Source organism: Priapulus caudatus, unplaced genomic scaffold (genome assembly GCF_000485595.1).
Source record: "Priapulus caudatus unplaced genomic scaffold, Priapulus_caudatus-5.0.1 Scaffold1418, whole genome shotgun sequence".
NCBI lineage: Eukaryota > Metazoa > Priapulida > Priapulimorpha > Priapulimorphida > Priapulidae > Priapulus > Priapulus caudatus.
In genome coordinates this window covers 13,105-33,457 of record NW_014578479.1, presented here as the reverse complement: position 1 = coordinate 33,457, position 20,353 = coordinate 13,105, and positions in this window count along the sequence as shown.

The following is a 20,353-nucleotide window of genomic DNA, read 5'->3' as shown; positions in this document are numbered from 1 at the left end:
GGGCATAGCTGCATATAGCTGGGATTATGCCTGGAAGACGAAGCATTGGAAGCCATGATTGAAATGTCTCGATCGCAGTGAACCAGCTATGCGCAGATTGTTTCTAGCCTGCAACAAAGATTCGACCCCGAAGCACGTACATCGAAGCGAGTTACGCAACAGGAACCGGAGATGGGCAGAAACTCCTGAAGAATACGGAGCCGTCGTGCGACAGCTGTTTAATCGCGCATACCTGGGAATGATCGGTCATCAATTTGAGGAGATCCTGATCGATAAGTACCTGGAAGGTCTGGGAGATACGGAGATTCAGCGCTGTGTACTCCTTCAACAGCCGAAAACAATGGATAAAGCTATAACCCGCGTAGCCCAGTTCGAAGCAGTAACGAGAGAAACTGTACATAGCAGGAAGCCGCCACCAGACAGGAGTTATCATGTACGAGCTGTGGTACACTAACAGATCAAACATCAAGTCTGCTTAACCAACTGCGAGATGAGGTACGGAATATAAAGCAAGCAATGGGTAAGATGAGGGGTGAAACCGAGTCAGGGGAGGCCGCGGGAAAGCAGTGGTTGGGGAAAAGGTCAAGGGCAAGTACAAGGCACACCATACCTACCTATGAGAGGAATGGCAAGGCCACAACAGGACATGGCGCCAATGAGAAACATTGAGTGTTATTACTGCAGAAGGAACGGACATATGCAGAGCGCCTGTCCGCAGAGACTGCATGACAACGATATAAAGAAATCCACGCTACCAAATGCCACTGGAACGGGAGATCAACAATCATTAAACCAGGAAGGACCAGGCATAGAATCCGTGACCTGGTTCATAACAAGGCGGAGAGAGGTAAAGCACGACTTACTCACTTCAATTTCGATAAAATAAACAAAAGATCTGGAGATGTGGAAACTGACGGCACACAACTAGAGATGCAGCTTAAAGAAAATAAAAGTAAGAAATCAATCACAGCAGAACAGGAGCGAATATCAACAGTCTCAATATCACCCATACAGTGTCATCCCACCTGGATGGTACCTGTAAAGGAGGACGAATGTTTAAGGAAATCCCTCGTGGACAGTGGATCCAGTTCTACACTGTTGAATGGCGATGGGTTCGACAAGTTGGAGTCAATAAAGGAGCACAAGATGGAGGGGTTGTCAGTGCTGGCAGAAGGGGCTGTACCAGACAGTGAGAAAAGAAGGGAGGAAGGGGAGGAGGAAAAGAGACTCCCCTCAGAGAATTGCCCAGATAGCAGACATGGAATTGCAAAGAGGATCGTACCATTGGCGACAGAGATACGAACAGGCGAGGAAGAGACGGCCGTGCCGGTAGAAGAAGACATGGTAAAGAAAAGAGATGAACCACCCAACCGTAATGGGAGGACTGATGATTCTTCGTGGAAGGTTGAAGAGAAACATGACCGCATTTTGGTTGTGGCCGATGGGAATCAGGGGCGCGAGAATCGTACAGAAAACCCTGAGGATGAGGGGGAGGACAACGGTATATGGCACCCTGAAAACATTAAGAGATTACAGGACAGGGCTCCTGTCATCGTCTTCTTCAAGATGTTGGGGTGTGAGGCCGAACCCTGAGGATGAGGGGGAGGACCACCAGGTATATGGCACCCCGAGAACATTAAGAGATTACAGGACAGGGCTCCTGTCATCGTCTTCTTCAAGAAACGAATATAACTGGCGTCAGATAGGCTTGAGATTTCTGAGATCGCAGGAATGAGAGCAGAAGTAAAAGCATACTGGGGGCAATCGCACCAACTGGAAGTACACGAAGGACAATTGTATCGGCGGTGGGAGACACCGGTGACACCAATCAAGCCAATCCGTCAGCTGATAATAACTGCAGAATTGAAGAAAGAAGTATTTCAACAATTGCATTATCATCGAATGGCAGGACATCAAGGTGAACAAAGAAGCAGGGCTAGTATTCAGCAGATTCTACTGGCCTGAGTACAGGAAAGACATAGAACACCAGTGTCAATACTGTAGTACACGTGCACGACAACGACACGGAGAAGAAGAACGACTATCACACAATGATGGAAGGTAAAGAATATCCGAGGGCGGATAGTAAGAGAAGTTGGGGAGAGTTGTGGAAATTTCAGGGGGGATGACGTCATACAAACCAGAGACCAGTTCAACAGCAACAGGGATAAAAAGTTTCCTGGCAACAGGTAAAAAGTTTTTCCCAACGACAAAGACAAGCGCGGGGGAGGGGGGGTCCCATAGCTACCAGATGTGGGAGGTCAGGGAGTTGCGCCACCATGTACACACACCGGGCGTGAGAGCGGCACCGGCAGAGTACGTGGCAGACAGGGGGGTGCGACGCTCGTGCATATACTGGACCAAGGGGGTTGCATCACCCGTACACGTGTCAAGCGAGGGGGTGACAACACCCAGGCACCTAAGGCACGTGAGAGGGAGGCACTGCCAGGATCCTACGTCACCGCAGGGTCCTATATAAGCAGCCAAGGTCTAACAGTAAAACCAGTCGGTCTTCGGACGGCCACAAACGCACAAGTCAACGAGTCGGTCTTCGACGAGTCGGAACAAACAAACGATTGCGACAGGTGGTGACCTCTGGTGGAAAGAACAACTACAAAAAGCCATTAGTGCAAGCGATTGTGCAGACGATATACATATCGGTAAGTTTACAATTAAAACTTCATTTTTCCATCTTTTGAGCTAAGTTTTTGGATTCTCACATTCATACTCATTTGACCAACTCAATGAAGAATGTTATGTATCATTTTTTGTGATGTGTCAGTTCATATGATGCTAATTATGGGCCAATAAGTTTCATTGTCTGTCGTGACATATATTTAGCACAATTTACATATCTTCAAAGATGGCCGAGGTCGGGTATGTTGCGCCATAAATCTGGGACAGTTGTGCCGGGTGGAACAACTGTACCTGGACTCATGAAGAGTCACGGGCGTGTATTTATATCGACATTTTTTGTTGTTTTCAGATGAGATCATGCCTTCTAAACGGACCAGAAAAACTGACAGAGGCAATACACAGATGCGCGTATACGCAGCGGCCGCTGCCGCCTTAAACGACAGTGCTTCAATAAGTTCAGCGTCGAAGTTACACGGTGTCAACCGTATGACTTTATCCCGCTATATAGAGAAGTGCAAAACCTCAGACAATCCTAAACTCGGATACGAGAACGTCTCAAAAATCAATCGAGTGTTCTCTGAACGTATGGAGCTTGATCTTAGTAATCACATTAAGGACCTTGCCAAGCAGTTTTACGGACTGTCCAGACAAAAGTGTCAGGAACTGGCGTACGAGTTCGGGGTGGGGAACAATGTGAAAATACCAGAAAGCTGTGGAAAAAATCAACGAGCTGGCGATGACTTGGTACACTGTTCTCGAAACGTAACCGGCTCTCGATCCGCAGTCCCGAAGCTACCTCAAAAGGCCGCGCCACGGCATTCAACAGGCTGACGCATTTTTCACAAATCTCGCTGCAGTCATGCAAAATGATGATTTCAGTGGCCATCAGATTTTCAATCTCGATGAAACAGGGTGCACAACCATACAGAACTGTTGTTGCCGAAACCGGTTCTCGCCAGGTTGGTTCAATAACCTCAGTAGAGCGCGGCCAGTTGGTCACTGCTGTATATACTGTAAGGGCCGACGGAGTAAGCTTACTGCCGATGCTCATATTCCCTCGAGTGAACTACAAGCCCTGGTTTATCCATAATTCTCCTCCCGGTACAGTGGGAACCGCAACCAAAACGGGGTGGATAAATGAGGAAAAAATCCTCATTTATCTTGATCACATAATTTCGCAGACAGCTTGTGGCACTGAACGAAAAATACTGCTCATACTGGATAACCATAAGAGCCACATATCTATCGCCGCCATAGACAAGGTGAAAGAAAACGGGATCGTCATGCTGACATTACCCCCGCATTGCTCGCATCGCATGCAACTCCTTGACGTCTCAGTTTACGGACCTGTAGGCTTATAGCTCCGCGCCCCTCCCGTAGTATAGGATATACCTTCTCGGGCGTCGTCCTGCTCGTGGGAGGCTCTCCCTCCGATGGTGTGTGTGCGCTCTCTCGAGCGTGATCGTTCGTTCGTTCGTTCGTTCGTTCGTGGCCGTCCGAAGACCGACTCGTTGACTCGTGCGTTCGTGGCCGTCCAAAGACCGACTGGTTTTACCGTTATACCTTGGCTGCTTATATAGGACCCTGCGGTGACGTAGGATGCCTCCCTCTCACGTGCCTCAGGTGTCTGGGTGTTGTCTCCCCCCTCGCTTGACACGTGTACGGGTGATGCAACCCCCTTGGTCCAGTATATGCACGAGCGTCGCACCCCCCTGTCTGCCACATGCTCTGCCGGCGCCGCTCTCTCGCCCGGCGCGTGTACGTGGTGGCGCAACTCTCTGACCTCCCACATCTGGTAGCTATGGGACCCCCCTCCCCCGCGCTTGTCTGTGTCATTGGGAAAAACTTTTTACGTGTTGCCAGGAAACTTTTTATCCCTGTTGCTGTTGAACTGGTCTCTGGTTTGTATGACGGCATCCCCCCTGAAATCTCCACAACTCTCCCCAACTTCTCTTAGTATCCGCCCTCGGATAAGCTTTACCTTCCCTCGTCGTGTGATAGTCGTTCTTCTTCTGTTTTTTTCCGTTGTTATCATTATTTGTCACCGTTTCAGTCGTGCTCTCTTCAGTCATTTACCGTGTCGTTGTCGTGCACATGTACTACAGTATTGACACTGGTGTTCTATGTCTTTCCTGTACTCAGGCCAGTAGAATCTCTGCTGAATACTAGCCCTGCTTCTTTGTTCACCTGGATGTCCTCCCATGCGATGATAATGCAATTGTTGAAATACTTCTTTCCTCAATTCTGCAGGTATTGAGCTTGATTGTATGGCTTGATTGGTGTCGCCAGTGTTTCCCACCGCCGAGACAATCGTCCTTCGTGTACTTCCAGTTGGTGCCATTGCCCCCAGTATGCTTTTGCTTCTGCTCCCATTCCTGCGATCTCAGAAAACTCAAGCCTATCTGACGCCGGTTCTTTTCGTTCCTTGAAGAAGACGATGACAGGATCCCTGTCCTGTAATCTCTTAATGTTCTCGGGGTGCCATATACCTGGTGGTCCTCCCCCTCATCCTCAGGGTTCGGCCTCACACCCCAACATCATGCACTATCTGGACGACTACTGGGCGGCCGACAGTAGTCGAGGAAACTTCAGTGCGCCACTCACCTACAACAACAACTGGCCACGTGTCGCGAATTGGCCGTACCCGTCGCCCCCGAAAAGATCGAGGGCCCAGCACAGGTTCTGACATTTCTGGGCATTGAGTTAGACAGTGTTCGACAGGTGCTGCGCTTACCGCGCGATAAGTACGATAATCTTGTCTGCGAGCTCGCAGGCTGGCAGATGCGGAAAAAGTGCACAAAACGGCACCTACTGTTGCTCATCGGTACTCTGTCATTCGCCTGCAAATGTGTCCCTGCAGGGCGCATTTTTCTACGACGCATGATTGACCTCAGTTGCACCGTGAGGCGCACACACCATTTCATTACCCTAAACAGAGGTTTCCACGCAGACTTAAAATGGTGGGTAGACTTCCTACCATCGTGGAATGGCTCATCACGGTTTCTAAACGACACATCAACACAGGCGCCAGACGCAGACTTGTACACTGATGCGTCAGGTGCTCTAGCCTGCGCAGGGTACTATAAGGGGATGTGGTTCCAAATCCCGTGGTCGACGGCCGTCCTCGAAAGTAGAGTGCTCTGCATTGCGTGGAAAGAGCTCTACCCAATCGTGATCGCATCAATGTTGTGGGGCCATGCCTGGGGAAGGAGTCGCATTCTGTTTCATTGCGACAATGAGAGCGTCATAGACATTTGGCGCACAGGAACTTGTAAATCACCATACATCATGTTCCTTGTAAGGAAGCTCTTCATGATCGCGGCACGGGGAAACTTCGTCGTGGGTATACGTCACATACGAGGAATCGATAACAGTATAGCCGACAGTATTTCTCGATTTCAGATGCCGAGGTTCCGCCGGCTTGCCCCACAAGCAGAACACGTACCGAGGGACGTGACAGCCGTATCCCACGCACACATCGCGGAGATGGTGACGGAGGGCCAGCGCCAGATCTCTCAGCATTGCGCAACCACCTCGCATTCCTGCAGCACAATTGCGTGGCTACCAGCACCCGGCGCACATATGCGGCTGGACAAAGGAAATTCGTTGACTTCTGCCAACGCCATGGTTTCACCCCAAGGCCGGCTATAGAGGGTACATTGTGCTACTTTGTATCTTACCTGGACATGTGTGGCCTGCATTATCGTACGATCAAAGTATATCTGGCTGCTATCGATTTCTTACACAAAGAAGCCCAGATACAAAGCCCGCTGGAACACACGCCAGACCTCGCGCGTACATTGGCAGACGTGAAGCGCGTTCGCGGGCTCCCCGCTCGCATGCGCCTACCTATCACCATGGACATTATGCGCCGGCTTAAGACCTCACTGCGCAGGTGCGTAAGCATTTCGGACTAAAACAAGTTATTGTTGTGGTCTGCATTCATGCTAGCCTTTTTCCGATTTCTACGCGTATCCGAATTTACGGCTCCTACCCAACGCACATACGATCCCAGCGCGTCACTGACTTTGTGTGACATACACACATCTGATTGCGCTGTAGACATAAACATTAAGGCATTGAAAACCGACCCCTTCCGGAAAAGCGTGCAAATTGTCATAGCTCCGCGCGGTGGGCACCATGAACAAATACATCCAGGTGCGCCGCACGCGGACGGCACACCTACCGCTGTACATCATGGACCACGGTGCCTTCCTTACCCGCAAATCGTTGGTGATATATCTGCGGCAACTTCTGCAGGAGGCCGGTCTACATCCGCAAAGCTATGCAACGCATAGCTTTCACGTCGGCGCCACCACCACCGCTGGGGACGCCCACCTCAGCGACTGGCTGATAAAGACGCTAGGATGCTGGTCTTCGGACTGCTACCAGACGTACATTCGGGGGCCTCGCGCATCCCTATTAGCGGTTGCGAAGAAGCAATGTGAACCCAGCTAACGCGCGGCCAGCACACCTGCCGCGGATAACGCGGGCCTGTTCATAACCGTGGCAGTTCAGCCAAAAGCCCGAACCGTGATGTAAGCGTGCAAAGGGTTTTTCTTATCTTAGGGTGGTACTATAGCGATTATCACCATGCATTCAATATAGGTATGTATTGTGCCTTTAGTAGCATAATAAATTAGGGTTTAGTAGCATAGTAAGGAGGCGGCCATACCGGCTTAAGGAGGCAGCAGCATTACACCTACATCTTCTCCTAGGCCATACGTGCAAACTTACGTTTTGCATGGTCGCTGCACGTGCAGATCCGTACCTCCGGGTATACGCCATCTGTTGCAGCCCCTACTCCATATACCGCCTCTCCGGCACACGTATATGTCGCAGAATCCGGGTAGGAGTCCGTGCATAGATTTAGTGATGGACTGGCTCTAATACAGTAGGGCCAGCAGCGTATTAAGAACAGTGCATAGCCAATGTGGCGATACCAGCGCCGCGCATCACACCTACATCTTCTCCTAGACCGCGCGTGCAAGCTCATGCTTTTCACGGCCGTTGTACGTGCAGATCAGTACCTCCGGGTATACGCCATCTGTTGCAGCCCCTACTCCATATACCGCCTCTCGGCACACGTATATATCGCAGAATTCGGGTAGGAGTGCGTCCACAGATGTAGTGATGCACCTTCTCCCAGGCAGTACACGCACCGGCCACTGCACATGACCAGCAGCGCATAACCATACCTACATAATAGCAACCCTGTACCTGGATAGTGATGCACCGGCCACAGGCGTGATCCACCCTACATTAACTTAGCATTTATAGGGCTAACGGCATCGTGTCAATCAACCACGCACGGCCACCGGCGACAGTCACAATCGCGCAGGACGCGCGCGTCCTCACTTTAGGAATCAGGTTCAGAGGGTGGGTTAGGATCGGTTTTTAAGTCGCCGTGTGCCCGGGGGGTGAGACAACACCTTGGCTGGTCAGAGCATGGGAAATCACACCTCCCACATCCCAAGAGAGTGGGAGTTAGGGTTGGGTGTCCGGCTCGCAGGTTTACCATGGCACAATCGCATAGGTTGAATAACGTCGTCGACGGTAGGGCGAATGCGATACGTAGGACGTGCGTAGCGCGCAACCGTACTCCCGCAATTACAGTATTCATATCCTAAGCTACAGGTGTATATACAGTGTACGGATATATGTGAATACGTGGGTGATATAACGGTTATATAGCAGATCCGCGAATCCGAGGGGTAGATCGTGTCAAGTATTTCTTGCTGGTTTCTTGCGATCACCCCGAGGAAATCCGTACGGATTCATTAGCAAAAACTTGACAGATTTACAGTATATCTTCTATCCCTGTGTGATTCAGTTTCATGCAGCTCACTATATAGTCATAATTCTCATAAACTTCAAACTCAAACGGATAATTGTTAAATGCTCCGTCGTTTCAGCGGCCATTTCTGTGTGTACATGCATGATGCCGGCCTCCGTAGGGAATAATAGTAACATTTCCGGAGAATGGCATACAGTATGCAATACTTGTCACGTATACAAATGTATTTCTACACACAGGTACATCTAGTAGTTTATTCAAATCAGTAGGGATTTGTCGGATTTGCACGGATGGTTGGTTTACGAAGCAACAGGTCCTTACGGGTTATCTCAGAAGTCGGGAAATTCGAGCCCCGCTAGCTACAATCTTATACGTGTTGCCATATTTTGGGACTAAATTTGGGGGAAGTTGGTCGCTCCCGTGGCGTCGCACTCACGCGACCCGCGTGGGCTGTTGCTCGGCTCCGCGAGTCTGCGCGTTTACAAGGGAGGGCAGTTCCGGCGCACGCAATCATCCCCAACCACACGCGCAAACGTACGCGTGTTGTGGCCCAGCGTGCGCGGGGCTCTCCTCTCCCATAATGTGGCAACAACGTATTCAGGTGTTTCAGGTGTTCGTGTCTATATGCTGTTAACCGCGCGGAAAAATTCGGTTGCGCGGTGTAATTCATTTCGCGCGCCGGGGACTTTGGCGCCGACGAGACGTTAACGGGAGAGTTGGAGTCTCTCTCTGTATGTTGTCTATAACTGCCTAGTAGAACATATAGACTGCGATGTCCCCATGCAATTACCTAACCATGAATAATCGGACAGGCCGACATGAAACGGTAACTTCACCAGGGAAACTCATTCAAATTCGCTATATCACATGATTCCACGGGGGTAATTGACAAATGTGCATCAATCCCAGTGCTCCAAAAAGACATTAATTATTCCTGGCTTAAATATGGTTGCGAACTTCTAAATAAGAAAATGTCTATACGTACCATCAAACGCACGTTAGCACGGTCAGTTGACAGCTATTATCATGGCATTCCCTACGTATGTACATAAGTTTTTGTTACGATTCCAAAAGCTCAGGGAAAGCTAGTATCTTTCGATTGTGCCATAGTATAAATACTTACAAGTGAGGACTCGACGTTTGTTTGTATGCAGGTAATCTACGTTGTAGTAATATCGATAAGTGCTCGTCATGTTTTTGTTAGAGTTTATAACATTTACAACTGGAGAGCCATGAAGAAGGGTGTCAACATATATATTTATCTATGTTTGACATTCCACCACAGGTATCCCAAGCGAAATTCGTAAAACTGTAAAGAAAGGTCACGTGATCATATCTTCAACATTTTCTAGCACAGAATACCACATATGCAACTAATATATCAGTTCCAAGTTTATTTTTGTACTCTAAGGCCTGTTTGACAATTAAATTTTCAGCCTCGTTTCCATGTCCGCGATTTTAGGACATGCGCAGATCTCGAGTCCAGAGCCTTACCTAGCTTGGATCCATATCACAAATTGTTTGTTACATGGTTAGAAGTAATTGTGCAAAGTTTCATGCTTTTTTGGACGATAGCAGCTGTACTACATTAAAAAGAGCCCCCGTAAATTTATTTTCAGGGGCTCTTTTTGTGCTTACGGGGGCTACTTTTTGTCACATAAAATTACATAAATTTAGAGTTAGTAGTTTGTATCCTGCCCCTCAATAACTGTACATGTGCATAGCACTGTTTAATGTGCCTTTACTCTCTAAAACTGAATGTAAATTGATGTAAAATGTTAAATGTATTTTTACATGTATTTGTGTTATTTTTGTTTGTTTTTTTGAGCTAATTTGGAGTACTCTGTGGATTGCAAAGGTGTTTGTGAATTGTGAGTCCTGACTCCTGAGTGACTACAGCCCAAAAACAAGAGAAACATAAACTTCAAATTGCTGAGAGTTGAACTGCTCAGTCTCTGTCACTGTATTTGTGCAAGTACAATGCTAAGGCAAAGTAATGTGGTTAATAAGTTAATCTATCTGCCAACTGAATAGCTAACACATACAGGCCTGACGGCACACACCGTGTTTGCCGTTGATCGTGACTTTTTCCCCTTCTTGTGAAGGACAGCAAGTCGGCAATTCATTTTCCTATATGAAAGTTGTAAAAGGAAAACTAAACTCACGGCCGTCACTGTCATGGCATGATGTTACAATCACGGAAAAATATTACGGGGCAGATTTTTTATCCTCTTGAAAAAAAATCGTACTCGTAATTTTTTTTCGGGAGCAACTTTTTATGTTGCCCAGGTGATTCGCCCTTCGCTACCGTGTATTTTGAGGCCTGAGTCGCACGCACGCACGCACACACGCACATTCGCACACACACACACGCACACGCACGCACGCATGCACGCGCGCAGGCGCACACACACACACACACACACACACACTAGGACAGTACACAATTGATGCAAACTAACGTTACGGGTCAAACGCCACAATAGCAAGGGCTCACTTACAACAGTTTGAAAGGACTAATTCAAATTATTTAACAGCCTTATATTGGTGTATTTGCACAATAACATGCATAAAATCTGATATTTTATTAGCACCATAGAATGCATCAAAATCCACTATTTAAAAAATATCTAAAAACTAATTTTTTGCGTAGTATACACTCCAGGAGGTTCTCGCCCAATTAAATGCCAGACTAGTCATGGAGAGACTGGGGTCACACCATCCATGACAAAAATAAAGAGGTCGTTGTCAGGCAAAATTCTGCTAAGAAACACTGCTGTGCCGGTGGAGCATGAAATGGAGCATCAGAAACTATGTTGCTGTGTTGCTTCCGTAACAGGCTTTGCCCAGCAATTAAGGCTACTTAATTACGGAAGGTGGGTAGGCTTACCACATGTCCCAAGCCCAATTCAACAGTTTCAAAATTCAATTGGAACCTGCAAAAGAAAAAAAAACATTGTATTACATGTAGGCCTATAACAATAAACAGGAAACAATTTAGTTTGAAAGGGACACTACACCCTAGAATTTTAGGATATATTATGATAGTAACTGAAAAATAATGGCATTATGTATGCCTACAAATTCCTATAATCATGCATTTACATTTGTTATAAAACAAATGTGTTTTGGAATCTTTATTTTTGGTTGCTGACATGACAACCCCACCCCCCCCCCTCGATTGTGCTGCCACCTTGACGATATTGCACTTTTTCTGATTTATTTGCAGGTTACAGACCAAGGGCTAATTCTAAAAGTGAAATTATATTTATACCTAACTGCTATTTAACTGAACGATTTTTATTTTAGCACAAATTCGTCCATATTATATATGAACCTAATAGTTGTTTATAAGATATTGCAATCCTTGAACTGCTTTTAAATGAATAAATAAGAAACCCCCTCCATCTGTTCTGGAAGGAGATTTTTGGCAAAATTATTTGAGTGGTTGATTCATTCTTTCAGCACTTGATCCGACAATTTAAAGGGATACATTACTACAGGTATCTTCAGATATTTTCAGTTAAGATAGGTTAAAATTATGCTACATAAAGTTTTATGGTTCAATATTATATTTATTAGAAATGTTAACAAAAAGTTTTAAAGTGTGTACCGCGAGAATTTTCTAGTGTTTTCCCTACTTTCATGATACCTACCGTTATTGCTTGAGTAACAGCAATTGTCTAGAGTAACGATAAACAGAAACAGAACACAAAATTGTAATCGTGCATGATTTCATTGGTTTTCGAGAGATGGCAACGGTGCTACCACGAGAAAATTGCGAGACATCTATCACGGTGCAGCAATGCATACCACGCACCGTAGAAATCAGGTCAGAGTGTAAACACTCTACTAGCGTAAACTAGCGTAAACAGCAGTGTAGTACTAATGCCACGTAAAGTCTGTTATTAGAGAAGCTTGTGGATTGCCAGTCAGATAGTAACAAGGGGAATGACAATGACAGAAAGTGGCTTGAGTATTGAATAAAAATCAAAATTTTATTAACAGATTGCACGCCTTTGTTTAATTATGTTCGCTTGTTTGAGACAGCATTTGTATTTTGAGGTCATACTCGCGAAAATTTTGCTTGGTATGTGTGGTCATCATTTTTTTCTTTGCTTGATGCATTATCTTGGTGTTTTGATGTTGTATAATCAGTGATATTTCCAGGTCAGCGTGACCTATATTCTCTATATTTCGTTTTTCTGAGCAAAAACTTGCGGTAAACTGTAACTGACGGCTCTCGTTGCTTTACACGAAGTGGCACTGACGTCGAGTCCACTTAAAAATGTGCGCAAGCAAGTATTTGCGCTTTGCCGGCTAAGAGAAAGGGCTTTCTTTTCATTTTTAAGAGCAGAAGGATTGCTATTTATAAAGTTGTTTTGGATCTGTGTATGTCTGTGGCCTCTGTCGAATGTGTTTTGTGTATGTGTAAGTGTTTCTGTGTAGGTTCACAACAAATACATGACGCTGGCATTTGGCGGTCCTCTAATTGCTTTTTTTAGATAGTCAGCCACTCGTGGGACGCAACTACATGACATCCTTTCTTACGCAAAAAAAACCGGTTGCCATTACACAGTGTGTCACGTATGCCAATACCATTTTTTTTTAAAATTCAATGACGGGACTACCTTCATCTAACTCTGTTATTCACTGGCATCTTTGCATAGGGTTGCATTAACCATGAACTGTTGTTTACTAAAATAACTTATTCTCTTAACTCTGATTTGTGTTCCCCTTGTCTTCGCTCATTTTGGCTATTCACAGGGTCTTCAATTGTGAGGGCGTGGTGCTGGAAATTTCGCGTGGACGTAGGTGAAACTGGAAGGGTTTTGGAGCGGAGCTCGGCCATTTTGACTCGAGTGGTTCGGCGTACATTACCTGTTGGGCTGGTTGTTGGCTGATAGGTGATGGACGAGGTTAGTTTTGGTGGGCTGGGGTTCTGTAACAATGGGTGGGCCATATTGCAACTCATATCCGAGGGGGGATTCTCACCTCTTTTTGGAGCGGTGGGTAGTGTTCTTGGTCCTCAGTCACGTCGTTTTCGTAGTGCCTTCATCGGCGCCTTAATCTGTATGTCTGGGTGGTAGCATCGTTTGATCTGGTAAGTCTGGGAATTTCCATCGTCTTTTGCTCCTCACTGGATTGCTGTCATTGGCTTCAGGTGGTTCCACTGGTTTTAAGTGGTCTGTATAATTTTCTTGCTCTTCATTGTCTGGCTCTTCAGGTTCCTGCTTACATCTTGTGGTTTTTCCTGTGGGGTCAGTTTGCATGTTGCGGTAGGAATGGTGTGTGGTTGCGTCGTCCGCAAAGTCTCTGACTGGGTGACGTGGGTCTCTCGGGGGGTATTCCTGACGGTTGAGTTTAGATGCGAGGGTTGGATCAGGGGGTTCGAGCTGCTTGCATTGCGGCAGTTGTGTGCGAAGGTTCCACTGCTTTCTCGACAGTCCATTCGTCGTGAATGGGTGGGTATCGTTGTCTGGACAATCGGATACGTTATCCGCACTGTCTCATTCTACCCCATTCATTGGAGGTCGTTGTCACTTGTAACCCAAACTGGTTTCCAGTGGTGCTGAACTCGCTTTAATCACGTCACCGGACGTTGTGTTACCGGAAGCACGCATTAGCATCATTGAATGTATCTAAGCACTTGGGGACAATTCTTGATCGATTGCTGGTAGCTCAACAGGCTTGGTTTAGCCTGTGGGGTTGTTGCATGTACTCTATTCATAGTTCATATTGACGTGCTGGCGGTGCAACAGAGGTGCGTATTGGGCGCATCTGATGACGGTCAGCGCGTGATGTGGTGTGTTGTTGCCTTGTGCTTAGCATTTAACACGTTACGCAGTGGTGTTCTCTGCCTTATAACCAATACTGTGGTGCTTCTTGTTTAATGACTTGCTTGTGTTTAGGAGTCATAGGTTTTCTGACGCGTGTTTCTTCAGCTGTGTATCGCATCTTAGTTACTGTCATGATCCCCGTAACTTACCTTAACGTCCACTGATCGATGCTCTGGTCAGTGTCCTGTAGCGTCACCCCACTGCACAAAGTCAGTTGCTCAGTGTCCGGAGTTTCCTGTTCATTAATGCACTGGCCTAGTTCTACTGGGTGTTCACACGACGTTCGCGAGTGATTTGGCGGTAGCATTTTGACAGTTTTACGTCGGGCAGGACATTCTGTTTGTGGCGAGGATGAACCCGCGCCCACTTGGTACAAATCCATAGTTGCCACTTGAGCGACTGATATCTCGTTGACAGTTAGACTGTCCGCGTCGCTGATTCTGCTAAAGTGTTGCCCTTCCCCTTGATGCTGGGCTGCTGATGACCATGAGGCCCCTTCTCGTCGTCGACCTCGAATTGTTTGGCGACTGCTGTGAGGTCACTCTTGGAGTTGGCAAGGTGCGTAGTTGCCTCACTGTCACTTTCAGTTCGAATTTGACCTTTGCTGATTCACGTCCTTTTTAGCTGACGATCGTATCATAATTTACGCTTGCGCCTCGTCCCTTTCTCCATTGGAGATGGTACTGCGGATCATTGTCTCCTGCCTTGGTCCCAAACTGAACAATGCCTGCTGTTCACGCAGGTCTGTTCTATTCTGCATAGATCATCGGTCCTTTGCATTCGAGCTGAATTTCGTGATGTATCGTTTCACCACTCGTTGGTTCTGATATCCGTGTAACTTTCGATCACAGTCTCTTGTCTTTGTTCGGGTGCTGTTGTAAAGCAATCGTTCTGGAAAGCTTTGATGTTTGTTGTCCCATGCTATAAACATGGACCTTCTGTTGGTCAGAATGCTTGTCTGACCGCTAGCGACAAAGTACATCTGAAATTCCTCACGATACTCCTTCCACGCACTGGCAAGGTTGGCCTTGTCTGCGGAGTGAGTAAACTTCGGTGGAATGATACCTTGTACTGCCATTTCGATGTGAGTACTTCGTGCATGTACTTGGGAGAACTCTACTTGCTTGATCCCGTTTCTGACGCCACGTCTTGGCCTCTGTGTTATGTCTTGGCCTCTGTCCAAGTGTTTCTGTGTATCTATTCAAGTGTTTCTGTGTAGGTTCACAAACAAAACATGCACGGCATTTTGGCGGTCACTCAACTTGTTTATTTTAGACTAGTCACGCCATCTAGTGGACGCAATACATGACAATAAACAATACTTAGTTTCAGTTATAATATGGTTGAATTTGGTCTAAAATGAATATCGTTCAGTTTTTTAATAGCATTTAGGTATTAATTTTAAAATTACACTTTTGTGATTAGCCCTCGGTCTGTAACTTCAAAATAAATTGGTAAATGCGCGCAACTTTCTCAGGGTGGCAGCACGGTCGTGGGTGTCATGGCAGCGCCCAAAAATAAAGATTTTGAAATTCAATGTTGTTTTATGACAAACGTGAATGCGAAATTATAGAAATTTGTAGGTATATGCTATTATTTAAGAATCTACTATAATAATATACCAGGGTTTCTTCTTCGGGAAAATTCGACCATTGAGGTAATGGCCAGTTTGGGGAAAAAACGCGCATGATAGATTCAAAGGCGTGCAGTAGGCACAAATGTGGATTCTGCAGGCAGACGCAGTGGGAGAGAGGTAGAGGGGGTTCTGGGGGTCTCCCCCATCAAAATTAATTTTTTTTAATGTTTCGGACTGCATCTGAGGCACCCCGCAGTCCTCGCCAAAAGCGTCGGACCGTCAGACAAAACCGGTGATTTTTGCACAGGTCCGACAAGAAATTTGGCTTTACCAGACCGTGTCTCCATTACATCAATTAATTACGCAGAGGCTACGGGTACGTCAGTACCACCCACTAGCCTAACCCTAATATCCCTGCCTATGGCTATCTTATATACGCGTGTACCAAATTAATCTATGGTGTGGGAAAGCGATAGGAAGAGATTGGCTGTTATATGATAAAAGATAAGAAAATGATGACATGCGACGTGTGTGTGAACTATCATGGGAAGTTTGTAGGTTCAAGCTTTAAGCTTAGAGGACAGAATTATTTCATTAAAGGATGCAATAACTAAGAAGTACTGACCATGAGCAGAGTAAATATCATGTGAAAGCTATGAAATTAAGGAAGGCAGCTACAAGCAGCCAACATGATATTGCTATGTCAAGGGCTGGCCGAGCTCTGCAAGCAATCAAGGCAGCTGACAGGCAGAAACTAGGTTATTTATTCAGAAATGCTCATGTCACTGCTAAACGTAGCAGACCGTTGACTGATTATACCTGGATCACACAACTGGACAAGGCCAAAGGCCTAGAAATAGGTGAAACCTACATTAATGACAAAGCTGGCATTATCAAATGCATTGCTGATTGTACGCGTCACGAAATGGATGAAAAAATAAACGATGCTAGCTTTTTCAGCTTTGAAATGTTAGATATGTCCACAAAGGAAAAGCAACAGAGATGTGAATGTGTTTTAATGTTTCAATATTTTTTTGGTCCAGTAACATATCATTCGGTCTGGTAAAAATCTATTTTTTACTGGACCGAATGTCCAGTAAAGGATTTTGTCTTTTGGTGAGGACTGCCCCGAAATTAAAATTTCCCCTTTTAGTTTAAATCTTACTCTGTTAGCAGACCTACCAAGTCTCCCGCATTTCGCGGGAGACTCACGCAGCTGGACCCATTCTCCCGCACTCCCACATGCCCTACGCATTCACGCAAAAGAAAAAAAAAGAAAAAAAGCAGCCCGTGACACCCCTGTTACCCACGTCTGTGGCTGCATATATGTACTTGCTGGCATTGAATCAATGATTGAAGTACGGGAGGGGGGGGGGCGAATGCACTGATTGTTACAGTCACGTGGGCATGCTTATTGCTGTATATATGTAAGGGTGGGCACCGCTGGTATGAGGAAGCAACAGCAAAACCTTCCAGGAATTGAGGAAAACGCTGCAATTGGGAATGACACACGAGTGTGCCAGCATGCAAAAAGAAACGTTGCTACAGGGTGGTCCACAACCTAAAATTCAAACATGTAAAACTGGGAACTTTAGAGGAGTAGGGCCTACTTTAGCCATTAAGCATAACATCACGAGCACGAAGCGTGAAGTCACTTGCAGCCGGGGTCCAGGGCCTGCCTTGGGGCCCTGGAAGCTCAGAGGTTTTAGATGCTCTCTGGTCCAATCTGAGCCTTATTTTGGAGCATTTTTTGCACAAAATTTATTACCTATATTTCAAAATAATTTGGGTTGAGTCAAGAGTCATGAGTGATGAGTCATTTTTCATTGTTCAATTTGTATACTAGTGTGAATGTAACGAGTAAAATGTTATAAAGCAATGTGCAAAAAATTCAAATAAATATACTATAAGGTGAAACTATATTGATAGAGTGTGGGTCGCATGCGAGCTGCGAGTTGTTAATTAAAAAATGGATGATCAAAACTTCTTCTTACCAAATTTACGGCAAAGATACCGCAACGAAAGTAAAACCTACAGCAATATGGTTTATAAACTGGCGAAAAGAAATGCTATTTGGGTCTTTGAAAGAATGGATTACTAGACTAAGACACTTAATGACCAGGACTGAAGCAGTTGTTCAAAAGTGGATAATTCAGTCGTATTCACTGGATAGTGATTTATCCAGTGGATAGCGCTATCCACTTTTGAACAACCAGGGCCAGCCTGTTTCGACCAGGCGTGTAGCCAGGGGGACCTCGAGCTCGCATGATTCCCTCCCCCCCTCAAATTCACTTCTGGATCCGTCACTGCATAATGGAAGTAGGCGAAATGGGAATATTGCAGATTCTGAGTAGGCGAAATGGGTGTAGGCGAAATGGGAGTAGGCCAACTGGGACGTTACCAGTTAAACATAGGTGACATTTCTTGCTGATCAAGCAGTCGACTCTAGGGCTTTGTGAGAGGTACAGTCAGCCGGCCCAAACAGCCAACCTATAGTATTTTAACCTTTTTCACGACAGGTAATTCACGGGCAAAATAGTTAAGCGTTGAGGTTTTTTAAAGTTAATAGTTATAGTCGACTTACTAACGCGAGTTGCAAATGATAAATATCTGGCAATGCTTACTATCCCAGAACCCCACTCGCAACTCGTAGGTTACCAACGCTGATATTGATATGAGGCTCAGGACAAGTGAAATTCTATATCGGACAACTTATTCGTTTGGCTAGTTGCCCGATTGGACAACTAAAAAATTTCTAGTTGTGTAATATTCCTAACATCCTTTGAACCAGGGCGCTATCGTACGACATTCCCACGTTATATTTTCAAAGGTCGCCGAAAAAAGCGGCTCGCGAGGCACGCGTCTGTAGCTGTACACATCGACGCTGCATACGTGCCTGCTGGCTGGGGGCGGCATTGATTGAAGTAGGGGGGTGCACGATTGTTTCAGTCGCGTGGTGCTAATCACTACTGAAATGTAGGGGGTGGGCACCGCTGGACTATGAGAGAGCGACAGCAAAACTTTCCTGGAATTGAGGAAAAATATGAAATCGGTAATGACACACAATGAACGTGCCGGTACAAAAAACAAACGTCTGAATTTCATGTTCGTGAGACAGTAAATATAACCTACAAGAAACAGTATAATACTGTTAGCAAAGAGCTTATAATGATAAGAGGTGACACTCGCCAGAAATAGTGTAATTGCCTCAACAGTGCTGCCGCACTGCGGCCGCGTTGATAGGCTATTTGCAGCGATCATGGCTGCTGCTAAGAAGACAAAGCAAGGCGGTGCTGCTTGTTCAGCGTACTTGTGTTATAATCGGCGCTACACCTCACCAGGATTATCGTTTTTTAGATTTCCCAAGGATCTTGAAAGGTTGTATTTAATTTAAATCGTATATTGGTATTAGCAGTGCAGTTTAACTATACGTATGTGACTGTAGACTGAGATGTACGCATGTGACTCACTGTACCTTTGACTGTACTATAGATTGACATGTATTGTACGTATGATGTGACTGTAGACTGCGATGTAAGCATGTGACTGTTGATTGACATGTACGTATGTGATTGTAGACTGAAATGCACGTATGTGACTGTAGATTAAGATGTACGTATGTGAATTGGGCGTAGGTGAGTGTAGATTGAGATGTATGTTACGTATGTGACTGTAGAATGCGATGTACGTATGTTGCTGTAGAACGAGATGTACTTATGTGACAGTAGTCAGTAGATTGAGATGTGTGACGTTAAACTGAGATGTACGGGACGTATGGCTTTACCCTTAGAGGCTCAATATTTACCAACACATATATATATGGAGGCGGATATTTACAAACAAGCTTGTTATTAATTCTTGGGCTTTGCATACTTTATTTGAACACGCAAGTGACTGTGCTGTCGGTAATAAGTGACGGATGAGAAGGCTGCGTACCTTACTCATGTGCATAACCTTTGGAATTACGTCTCTAAATTCTAATTCTAGTAAAGTGCAAGCATGAAACACTTCCTGGCTGGGGGGAAAAATCCCTCTCCAGCTGTGTCCCCATAGTTCTTCTGAACCATTAAAATATGGCATGTATCATGCTCACTGATGTTTCCGCGCAAAAATGATTGGCAAGTATTGCATACTTTCTCATGCAATTTCCTTGACACATACCCGGCAATATATACCATGATATTTGCTTTATGTATACTAATAATGTTCGTTGTCATTGATGGTGACATTGGTTGGGTTGTGTCACTGGGGACCTCATTGGTGACAGAGTGATCACTTCTGGACGAATCATGTGGGTGAGAGGTCAGGTGGAAAAGGAAAGAATCAACATCTTCCTTGCAGTTGCTATTATCACTAGTTAATAATACACTGTCTACCATAACTTGCCTTAGTGCTGTTCGAAACTGCATTGAATCAGGATTGTCCCTGTTAGCCCCCTTTCCGCGAATTACTGAAAACAAGTTTTCAACACAATCCTGGTTTAGCCTGCTTGTTAGTAAATAT